This window comes from Tachypleus tridentatus, chromosome 7 (assembly GCF_004210375.1).
Source record: "Tachypleus tridentatus isolate NWPU-2018 chromosome 7, ASM421037v1, whole genome shotgun sequence".
In the NCBI taxonomy this organism is placed as follows: domain Eukaryota; kingdom Metazoa; phylum Arthropoda; class Merostomata; order Xiphosura; family Limulidae; genus Tachypleus; species Tachypleus tridentatus.
This window is the reverse complement of record NC_134831.1, coordinates 22528936-22541812: the sequence shown is the minus strand read 5'-3', so window position 1 is coordinate 22541812 and position 12877 is coordinate 22528936. Positions and strand designations below refer to the sequence as shown.

Sequence of the window (12877 nt, the reverse complement as noted above, 5' to 3'; positions counted from 1 at the left end):
CCCTTTACTTCCTTAGGATATTGCTTTGAATAATAAGCAGCTTTGGTGTATTGATAACCATTAGTTTTATGTCTTGTTTCTTTAAGTTATTGTTTTACATATATATATATAGCTAATATTAGCTATATAATGGTTTCACATATAGTACGACACTACGTCATTAATTTAGTTACATCAGTTTTTAACGAATGCATTCTTTGTTATATTAACGCCTATATTTTCATAGGTGGCCGAATCTCGTGGGATATTATTGAGATTACGGCCGAAAAATGTCGTTAGTACTAAGGACAACCAACTAATGAACATTTTAAAGTGAATAAGTAAAAAGGTAAAGAAAAAGTATATTTTAGTATACTGATGGCCATATTTATTTTGAGTTTTGCTCTAAGTACTAAAATTTACTCTGCTCGGAAACTGTTATCATTTAAAGCATATCATACTTATGGAAGAAATATAACTTCGTCCCCCAGTGACACAGCGGTATTTTTGCAGACTCACACCGCTAGAAACCGAGATTCGATACCATGGTGGGCAGAGCACAGATAGCCCTTTATGCAAATTTGTGCTCAATTTCAAAACAAAACAAACAACACGAAAATATAATTTCAAACATATTGTTGGTGTGAGCATACTTTGTATTCACTATCACGAAAAACCTATACGCTTGGTAAGTGAATTGAAGAAAACGTGTCATTGGCCATTGTGCAGTTCTTCACATTATATAGTCGCTCAATAACGTATATAATAAATAAACTTAGTATTTTGAAAAGTGTTTAATTTCAAACTGTGAATTCAAAAGAGGTCCGGTTTAATCTACACTTTTATCAACGTGTGCTATTGGGTTATACTAGTATGGCTTTATGATGGGAAGAAATGAATAGTGGCCAATGACATTTTTTCTTGATCTATCCAGTGCATAAGTTTTCCTCATAGCGAATACGAAGCACATTCACCCTAGAAATATGTTAGATCCCTTTTTTTCACTATTATTTAGGTTCAACTTATTTGTCTTTGGTTAACTTGTGTTCAGGGTTACTGAGGAGGAGTGGAATTCTTCGAACCTAGTATAACACAATAACACTCGTTGATCAGAGCATAGATTGGACTGGACCTCCCTTGAACTTAGACTTCGAAATTAAACAAGTTTCGGAATATTACGTTTATTTATTTATTTATTAACATGTAATTTGCTTATCTTTTCCCCTGGTAAATGGCTCGAATACTGTTTTCAGATTGTTTTAGTATGTTTGGGTGAACAGTTACACTAAAGAAATAGGAAATGACTTAACAAAAAGCTTTGTATGCTTCACCAACTTTACTTTAAAAACAAATCAGTAAATAATATATCTGTTTGTATTTCCTTATAGTTTCTTTCCTCTGCTTCAGAATAAGTAGGTTTTAAATTATTTACTAATTACGGATACAACTGACTTTCAGCATTGTAGTTACTATATATAAAAATCGCTTGATTCAGGCTGAAATTCAACTGCTTGGTAAAGGTGGGTTAGCTTTTTATTCAAATTGTTAATTTTATTCAAGAACGTCACTCTACACACAGAGTATATAAATTCACGAGTGTTAACGAGCTTCATTCGTGAACTATTTTATTTGTTTTAGAGCAAAGGCACCGTGGGCTATCTGCTGTGTCTATTGCGGGGACTCAAACATTGGATTTTGGTGTCATAATTTCGTAATAATTTGCCGCCGTCTTAGCAGGGAAGGTCAGTGAACTGAATGTGCAATAACATTCAGCAGCTTCAGATTAAAAGTAGGCTGAGACCAAAAGCATTTTGAGAACGAGGTTTAAGACTACAAAACGTTATATCGCAATATTTTATTGACAGAGTAGTTGATTTAGTTATCGGTTAGCAAAATATGAAGAAATTATAAGATAATACCAAATGTACTGATTAAAAATGATGCTTGGAGACTTCTATACAAGCTATTTTTATTCTGTGATCTAGGGCACTTGATTAATTAATTGATTAATTATTTGGAATTGAGCACATCTCTGCTGGCTTTGCCCACCACGGGTATTGAAACCCGGTTTATAACGACGTGAGTTCGCAGATATCCCGCTGTGCCGCTGGGAGGTGATCTAGGACAGAAGTGGTTAAGGTATTTATTCCAATAATTTTTCTTCCTTTTAATATATAAAACATAAATTTTGCAAGAAATAAATATGAATAGAAGTGATTTACATAATCTATTGCCATTACATTTCTGATAATATTTTATAAACGAAAACAAATAAGTTACTTTGTTTGGTTAACGTACTTTAATAATTCTGTAGTTCTAATTTAACACTTGAACTTTTGGTACAAAATGTTAGCAAATCAAAGCAAATTCCTCCATTACAACACACCTGCCTAGTAGTTTCATTTGTAAGCCAAAATGATCACTAAACTATTAAAAACTAAACTTACGCCTATTTAATAAATATAGGGCAATTATATGGAAGTCACTAGCAGAAAGTTAAAGATGTTGTGTAAGCATTGGTATGGATTATAGTTGAGTTATGAAGCCTAAAACTGGACTCTGAAGGAGAGGAACAGAATAGGGTGACAATATTTGTGATATGCTGTTGGATGTGGATGCTACAGCAAAGCTTTAGAAACAGTTAATGAGTGAGAGAGATGTTGGGAATCCTGAAAGAGAAACGTTGTTAGTTGAAGTTAAGAAAAGGAAACTGGTGAAATACACTCATTTAAATAGAAGAGAAGTAATATTAAAACTGGGCCCAACAGAGAGGCTAATGTATAGCAAGAACAGATGAGAAAGAAGAAAAATAATTAAAAATGATGACAGAAAGAAATTGGACTGACAATAATCTAGAAAATATAGAACGAAGGATTCATCAGAAAAAACTACATTGTCCTTCAGGACTATGAGAGTAACCAGTCAGGATGGATAAAAAGTTTATAATAATGTTTTGAAATACTGCATCTGAGAAAGAATTTCTTTAGAACAATTAAAGCAATTAATTTTAAATCTGGCTGCTTTACCATAAGTGTTGGGAGCGTCTTCTAAGAAAACTTCAAATCCAGTGTTGCCAATTATTAAGCTAAGTATATGATATAGATACATAGAGATATACTGCATAGTTATCATACTAGCAGATAATACTATACTTTATTTTCCAATGATCGTCATACATCTTGAAACTTTGAGGGCTTCGATTCATCCAATTAATAAATAAATAGTTATTCTTTAAGTGATGTTTTTAATACCAAGTGTGACGCGAATTATAACCTAAGTTTTGTATCTGAGATTTGGTGTAGGTAATCCTATTGCTTCAATACGATCAGGAACTTATAAATGAGTAATCTTATTGTTTTAGTACAATCAGGATCTTACAATATAGATGGGTAATTTTATTGTTTTCGTGCGATCAGAAAATTATTATATAGATGGGTAATCTTACTGATTCAAAACGATCAGGAACTTACAGATAGTTAATGTTATTGTTTCAGGAACTAAATGAAAGAAATTCGTTTCTCTATTTAAGGTATGACATTTTGATGCAGTTCGGAAACATAGAAGCAGAAAGACATTTTTTGTTGCGTAATGTGCCCAGAAATAATTTCATCCCAGTCTTTAATTATTCAATATAATCTAAGCGCATACTGTTTTAGAAAATTAAACATACAAATTAAATCATCCTTTCTAAAATCTTAAACATTCACCATAGCTTCATATAAATCCAAAATTATACAGGAAAGTTTGTTAACTATTTCGTGAATTGTCAGATTTCATGACATCTTTTGTTTTTAAAAATGGCGGGCTGTCCAATTCAATTTAACAGGTGAAAAGGATACTTCCTTCTTCTCTTTTACCTTGTTAAACAAGACAGATTGCAGTAGTTTTACCTTATTTATGAACTGTAACTGCGTGGATTGTAGACTATAAAAACTATATGTTGTGTATTATTACGCTAAACAAATAAAATAGATATATCTATAGTAGATATATATAGTGCAGGAATGAAAAGGTTAGGGAATGTGAAGTAATAGACTACTTAATTAAAAGAAGAAACCTCCGGCGGTTTGGCTACATCACTCTGTCCTTCAGTCTTTGCATCGTCATGTTGTTAAAAGTAGTATTTGTAGAAGGAAGGCGTACAAAACTGACCACAAACTGGTTAAATATCAACAAAGAATGGACACAGTCTTTAACTGTAAAAACTGAGGTAAACAGAGAAACACGTAACAGTAGATGTTTCATCAGTGGTGCCTTAATGATTGATAGCGGTAGGTGTAAATAGCTCTTAGAAACAACACAAATAATACTACTTAGATTGTAGAATGAATCCTAAACTCTTCCTGTGCAAGTATTTTAAGAGTAAATAGCAGTTGGTTCAACATTGCTGGATATTTCGTGCTTATTTTACCACTTCTAACTATAAATACTTGCGATACTTTGGGTTACGTTTGGTTTGGTTTTCACGTAAAGCTATTCAATGGCTACTCTGTATATTAGTAAATTAAGGCAAGTTTGTAAAGAATAAATTAACGCAAGCTGATCTATTACTCGAAAATTAAGATGAAGTAAGGCTAGATTTGAATTACTCAGGTTAACGAAAGTTATGTTATGTGTTACTGGTGTGAGATTTGTAGCTCTAACGGATGGTGTTTTAAAACTGTATAACAGAACTTCTATAGATTTTATTTGTCTGTGAAATGTTTAAAATCTGACTTAACCTACGACGGAACAGACAGAACACGAAAGTTTCGGTAGGAATCAATGACATTTTTATTCTACAAAAATGACAACGTAAAATGACATGAGACCAGTGGTGTAAGTATGCCAATACAGCTTACGCAATTGCGGGGGAGGGATGAGCCGAAAAAGGCCCTGAGGGGTCGGAAAAACTGAGGGGTACGGAAACATCTTTTGTAGTTACGCCATTGCGTGAGAGAAATATCTACAATAAAAAGAAACTTTACTGAAGAATTACAAAAGTAAATGTTAATCAAAACTAACTTTGCTTAGATTTGTTTGTTTGTTTTTGAATTTCGCACAAAGCTACTCGAGCGCTATCTGTTCTAGCCGTCCCCAATTTAGCAGTGTAAGACTAGAGGGAAGGCAGCTAGTCATCACAACTCACCGCCAACTTTTGGGCTACTCTTTTACCAACGAATAGTGGGATTGATCGTCAAATAATAACGCCCCATGACTGAAAGGGCGAGCATGTTTGGCGCGATGGGGATACGAATCCGCGACCCTCAGATTACGAGTCGCACGCCTTAACACGCTTGGCCATGCCGGGCCACGACTTTGCTTAGAACTACATTAAAATGCCAAGTTTCACTAAGTTAACTAAGCCTAAGTTTTGGATTACAAAAATGATGAGATGAACTAAAACTAGATTATGGATTACCGGAATTACCGTAAAGTGAATTAAGGCTTAGATTTGTATCACAGAAACAACGAGGTGAACTAAGTCTATGTTGTGGATTACTGGAACACTGAGGTGAACTAATGATATGATTTGAATTACCGAAACAATGAGACGAACTAAGGCTAGGTGAGACAAGACTATGCTGGTGATTACTTTAAAATTCCGATGAAATTAAGCTAAATTATATATTTATATGAAGAATCAGTCGAAAAAAAACGACGATGTGTATTAGTGTAGCAAATAGTAAATTACTGCATGTTTGTGTCTTACTTCAAGAATAAAATGAACTAAATTTTTCTTTGATAGATTGTTTAGATTATTCATGATGAAACTGAAGACATATGGCGGAAGACATTTTAAACGCTGTCCATTCTACAAAGTTTCATCATGAAGTAAATTTGTTGGTTACTGAAACAATCAGGTGAATTAAAACCAGGATCTAGAGAACTGGAGAAATTAGACAAATTAGGGCTAAGCTGTATGGAATAATCCGATGAACTGAGACTGGGTTGTTGATTAATAGACCAATTAAATAATCTTAGGCAAAGTTCTAAATTACTGAATCAATCAATAAATTATTGTTTATTTCTATACAATAATAAGACGACCTAAGGTTAAGCTGCGAATTGCTGGAATAATTAGATAAACTAAGATTAAGCATGTACTTATAGTACCAATGGGGAAAACAATAGATTTGTTGTTTTTGTTGTTGTTTTGAATTAAGCACAAAGCGACACAATGGGCTATCTGTGCTTTGCCCACCACGGGTATTGAAACCCGGGTTTAGCGTTGTAAATCCGCAGACATACCGCTGAACCACTGAGAGGCAAAATAATAGATAAGGCTAGGTCGTGGATTACTGGAAAAAAATAGGTGAAAGTTGTGTTATGGTTTATCAGATCATCATTTCTGGACAAACATGACAAAACTGTAACTGTTTGTCGTTCAGGGCATACTTGACCAATTTGTTTCTAGTAACTACTCATTTCATTCGAATAAATATAAGATGACTGTAACATTTAAGTCTTTTGAGTCATGTATGTTACTAGAACATATTAAAAGTTTCACGAGTGACTGAAAACTGCTACAATTTACAGTATCAGCTTAAATTGATTCAGATATACAAAGTATCACCTATTGGATTGTACTATAGTTTATACAAAGTATCACCTATTGGAGTGTACTATAGTTTCAAGTTGAAACGTGGTGTTGTGTTTATTGATACAATTACCTATAAACACTTTAATTCCGGAAATCTGATTTAATTGGCAGGTTGTTGAAAAGCGTAAAGCTGCACAACAGACGACCTATACTCTACTCAACACAAAGATTAAATCCTAAATTTTTACGCTATGTGTTCTTAAGCTTACCCTACAGCCAACCACCAGGAAGGCAAGTGTTTTAATTGTTGTCTAGTGTGCAGAATTTAATGGTTTAATTCATTTTTATAATTCTTATACGCTTGTTAAATGTTTACGAGTTCTCATGATGCGTCATATATGACCTTGATAGAGTTCTACTATAGACTGACTATATTTTGATATTACGGAAAATGTGAGTTGGGGAAGTGACAAAAACGTTAAGAATATTTTTACTCACAGCACAGTAAACGTTCAAATATTTATATTATTAGTTGTGCAATATGCAAAGTTACTCTAGGCAAAAACAACAACAAAAGCAATGGTAATAAGATCATGTATGGTAATCAACAGCTTTATCAATATGACCTGAAATTCGTAATATACAAACATTTGATGTTTTTGTTCGTTAAGGCAAGTGAATGAAATCTTAACTACGTATCATTTAACATTTAAAATAAAATAAAGAAGTAGGGTAACATCACTCCACATACACATTTGTTGATATGGAATAACAAAATAATTTCTTTATTTTAAATACCATCGTCGTGTTTGTTTGTTTTCGAATTTCGTCCACAGCTACGTGAGGGATAACTGCGCTAGCCGTTCCTAATTTAGCAGTGTAAGTAGTCATCACTACTCACACCAACTCTTGGAATACTCTTTTACCAACGAATAATGGGATCGATCGTCATATTATAATGCCCTCTTGTTTGGTGTGACGGGGATTCGAACCTGAGACCCTCAGATTAAGAGTCGAGCGCCTCATCTACTTAACCATGCCGGGCCCGATCGTTGTGAAACGGTGAATGAATTTAGACGTAAAATGATTATAACTGGCAATTGCTACATTACCTCAGAATTTTGTTTGTAGTTAAGTACAAAGCTACACAAAGGGATAATCTGTGCTCTGCCTACCACAGGTATCAAAACCCGGTTTCCAGCAGTATAAGTCCGTAGATGTACCACCGTGCCATTAAGGGGAGGCTAAATTTAAATGTTTATAAACATTAAATTTTGAATAACTGTATCGGATCATGATGGAAGTTTCTGACAACTACACACTTCGAAGAAGTAAAAATCTGTAAAAAAAGAAAAGAAAAAAAGCTGCAATTGTGTTTTCATTTATTCAGGCGGGAAAACCCGTGTTGTGCACGCGAAAATACGTACGTAGTACAGATTAAACCCTTCCGACATTTGTTTCCGGTTATCCAAATTATAGTAGAGCGTACACCGTAATTGGTTGAACATAAAAACTAGGATATTTTACATATAGTGTATTTGATTTTGTAAGCATGATAAAGCTGTGCTGACTGAGAGAAACGTATATAGATTTCGCTTTATGTGCCTGAAAGAGCAAAGGGGAATTTATGTACCGTATTCCATGATTATGTGCTTTTTCATCATTTAAAAGATTTAATCAATAAAAATTGTTGCTTCTTTTCGTCTGCGTTGGTAGCATCCCCAGGTATTCTTAGGTCAACCCTACAGCACTTTCTGGATAAACTCTGGGTCTGTCACGGTTTTTGGGTTGGTACTGGTTTGCATTGGATTTCGCTCAAAACTACCCGAAGACTCTTTTGGTAGCCTAATTTAGTAATGGTGAACCAAGGAGAACCAACTAGTCAAATCGCCCACCGCCAACGTTTGCGCTACTCGTTTACTAACGAATAATGGGGATCATCTTTACATTTTAACATTCCCACGGCTGATATGGCGAGCATGTTCGGTGACAAGGATTCGAACCCGCGACATACGAGTCGATCGCTCTAACCACCAGACCTTCACAAATAGAAATAAATTTATGAAACAGTTTAAGGATGCTCGATTCACGTACATGACTTCATTAACTTCTTAAACGGCCCGGCATGGCCAAGCGTGTTAAGGCGTGCGACTCGTAATCTGAGGGTTGCGGGTTCGCATCCCCGTCGCGCCAAACATGCTCGCCCTTTCAGCCGTGGGGGCGTTATAATGTGAAGGTCAATCCTACTGTTCGTTGATAAAAGAGTAGCCAAAGAGTTGGCAGTGGGTGGTGATGACTAGCTGCCTTCCCCCTAGTCTTACACTGCTAAATTGGGGACGGCTAGCACACATAGCTTTCGAGTAGCTTTGTGCAAAATTCAAAAACAAACAAACAAACTTCTTAAATAACGTTAAAAATTTGAGACAGTAACATTTATCATTAATATCGTAACTCCTTTTGCGTCGTAAGATGTGTCTTTCAATCAATATTTATTTGTTAATTAATAAAGTACTCAATTGAATTGGATTAAAATAATTGAAAAACACACAACGAAAGCTTCTTCAGCGTCAATTGAAATTTCACATATTTATAGGCAAGCGCGACACTTGCAGTTCATTTCATTAAATAATATTAATTAAAAACTAAACAATGTGAAACAGAAAATAAAACAAAACTTAACTCGCATGTCATAGATGCCTTGGTAAGTAAACTGAAATCAGTTTATTTTCTACGAGATGTCTTCGAATTTCAGATGTGGAACCTGTTTTGGATGGGTTTTTTTTAATCTAAAGGTTCAAATAATGTAATTATTCTTAAGACTGCATCAGTTGCGTTTTGAATTCATATCTGTTTGACGTAGTCAGTTGCAAGGTCTTCAGAAAAAGTCTCTTTAGTTTTAATTGCATTTATCGTATATCCTTAGTGGGACAGTGAAAATTCTTTGGATTTACGATGCTACTAAAATCAGGGTTTCGATTCCTTCCCCCGGCTGACACAGTATATATTCCGATGTGGCTTTGCTATAAAAAACACACACATACACATGCATCTATTTACTGAAACATTTATTTTGGTGTCCAAAACACACGAGGATAGAGACATTTAAGACACGTAAAAATACTTTCAATATCTGAACCATTAGCATCGAAACACATTTACGTACATCTATCAAAATTTCAAGAATTCCAGTCTAAATTTCTGATTGATGCTAGTCATAGGACTGTAGCTTCTGCTAGAGTAAATACAATACAGCCAAAACCACGTAAACATCGTGTGTTTTTTTGACACCAAAATCAGTAACTGTTAGTAAGATATTTCAATAAGTAAATGTAATTAAAAGAAGGGTATATTTTTCTGAAGACCCTGTACTTTACTTCCCTCCAGTCTCGTCCATTTAATAACCTTAATGACATTTAAATTGTTATCTTCCAAAACTTAATATCCCCTCTTCCAATCCTTCAACACAAATGAGCTAACTTTTCTTATTTCTAGGAATTACTAATTGGTTTAGATATTTAGTAACAGAAAACACCAATGTCTCTTATGGAGTAAATCAACATATTCTCTTTAAATTATACATTAGTAAAACCAAAGCTGTTTGAATAGTATTCTGTTAGTAACTGAGCTATGATTATTGTTCAAATCTTGTCTCCAGGCTTAGAAAGCAACTTTAACTTTTCCCGCATGTCAACGTTATGTGCTTGAACAACACATTGGTTCTAAAGTTTATCTTAACTTACAAAGTGATGCAGTAAGTATTACATTGTCTAAAGTTTCCCACAGGAGTTTCAGAAAGACAAAACGCATAAATCTAAATGTTATGATCTGCGCAGATTGTTGGTTTCTAAGTTCGTCTTACAATCTCACATATCATATAATCAAAACGTAAAGTAAAAGTTCTAAGTTTCAAATTTAAAACTATGTTAAGGAGTGTATACGTGAGTGCTTAAACCAGTATACGTTTTTTTTTAACTGTATGAAAAGTACATTTATTATTTGATTGCACAAACTAGAACGTTTGGTAGAAACACGCTAAACGCTAAATGGAGTTAAAATCTTAGTTTGACTGTCTCAATGTGAAACACGTTCCGTAATGTTTATTCCGTTCAAACGTTAAATTATAATTTCTTATATTGACATAGTAAAAAACAACTGATTGATATTTTCAAGTCTTATATCAAGACAGTTATTACAGACTTTCAAACAACATATTCCTACTATATTGCTATGTTTATTGACAGCACATCGAACGCACCAGCAACTGACAAAGGTTTGATTTTACAGCTATTTGATTACATACCTTGTCTTTTCCATTACATATGGAGACATTAAGATTATCTAAAGAACTATAAAAAAGCTATTTCAATTGGATAACAACTACCAGCCAGCTTTACCACATCTTCCCATTACTAGTCACTTATACCACCACCCTAAAGCTACAAAACAGGCATACACTGAGTATTACTACTACAAGGCACTTACCTATAACAACATCACTAGCACTTATCGGTAAAATGCTATTCTAATTACACAAATACAACTTGTATGTGAGATACTCACAAGTGGTCTGATACAATACATACGTAATATTATAATTCATCAATAAGTTGATATATCAGCTTTATCTCAATTCTACTTAACTCTACCAGTTCACCAAGAACCTCATACCTAAACCAGATGACTTGCTTCTCCACCAATCCCAGGTAAATGTATATCTTAACGACTTAATTGTTACTCTTAATATATTATTAACGATTAACCAACAGGTTTACGAACCAGGTGTTGTACTTAGCCTGGAGAAAAATGCCTTTACGTCAGCATGACTAAAACAAACACATTTTTATTACTTTTCCAACCGTATAACGTACTTGGGTATACAAAAAGTAATAATAAATATACTGATACGTTCAGTTCTTAACGTATAATTATAACACGGATATTTTACTGACTACAGTAATTTTTACTCCTAAAAAGACATACCATCAGTTACTAAATAAATACTGTTATCTATTATTGAGGATAAGCAGTTGATCAAATTTGCTGTTCACATATGATAACTACGTAATTTTGATTTGCCAGCCTGATAACCTACCATTAATTATGTTTTCCAGAGGCTATGCACATATATCGTATGTTTTATTAGTCATATAAATGATATGTCATGTATAATATTACAAAGTTATCTCCAGGCTCTACTTGACAGTCTAAAATAATTCAAAGTTAAAAATTTTCCTTTTTATCTCACCAGATTAACCATTGATTTGAAAGAAGTATGCATTAATCAACTGTAGAGTTAACAGTAGGGTCCACAAGTAGATTAAATTTAGTTAAAAATATTTATAGGTATTTATGCACCAAGATTTCTCGTGGACCGATGACTTTGTGGGTTATAAAAGACTAAGCTCCTCAGTGGCTCAGCGGTATGTTCTGCGGACTTACAACGCCAAACACCGGGTTTCGATACTCGTGGTGGGCAGAGCACAAATATCCCATTGTGTAGCTTTGTGCTTAATTCAAAACAACAACTACAAAAGACTAAAACGTGTAAACAAAAAATATCATCAATACTTCAAATTAACCACACTTCTTACGACCGGGAACTCATTATGAATTTTACTCGGAAAATGAGTGCTTATATCTTATGCTCATATTCGGCTCTTCTCACTGGATTTTGCAAAAGTTTTCTATCTGCTCACTTTTACAGCATCAAGCGAAATAGACTAATTGTTCATAAAGCTCAACGCTCACGGAAATGAATAATTTTAAAGCATACCCTTAGTGCACTAGTAACCTTTAACTTCTTCCATTCACCACTATACTGAAGAGAATCCAAGGAAAGGATAATACGGTCGTGACCATTCTCCCTTCAGGTTTTGGCGCCTTTTAATGCAACACCATTATCATAAAACATAAAAAACTGTTATTAGGGGTGAAAAACACACTTTACAATAAAACTCTTATTGAAGATGAAATACCTGTTCTATTTGGCGTCCCTAGAGAAAGCTCCCTTTCCCTTGAATTTAGACTGGATTTAACATACAATAGAAAATGTTAAGACACCACCATCTGCAATACAAGGCTTATCAAGGTTAACATAATTCATTTACAATTCCAAACGTTGTCAACTGATCTGTATACGAATAGCTACAAATTTCCCTTAAAATATGTCAAACAAATAAATTCGCATCTTTAAAGTATTCTTGAAAAATAAAATGTTTACTAGTCATATGAAAAGAAGGGAATGCTTCAACCTATTTCTATCAAACAGTTATATCTTAAGCACAAAAAATAACATAATAAAGATTTAATTCTATGCATCAGAAATGTTTAATAAGTACATTTTGAAGGTCTAGTTTTTTTTTCTACATTCTCACC

The 12877-nt window shown here is 33.9% G+C and overlaps 1 long non-coding RNA gene across 2 annotated transcripts in view; it reads right to left on the bottom strand.

The window, feature by feature from the left end:
- Nucleotides 1-11280, bottom strand: part of LOC143255289 (uncharacterized) — a 59556-nt gene extending 48276 nt beyond the window's left edge. The window contains exon 1 of one of the 2 annotated variants that reach the window (XR_013030519.1): nt 11171-11280. This is a non-coding gene — a long non-coding RNA (uncharacterized LOC143255289). The other variant, XR_013030520.1, reaches the window with a different exon arrangement.
- Nucleotides 11281-12877: the final 1597 nt, after the last annotated feature.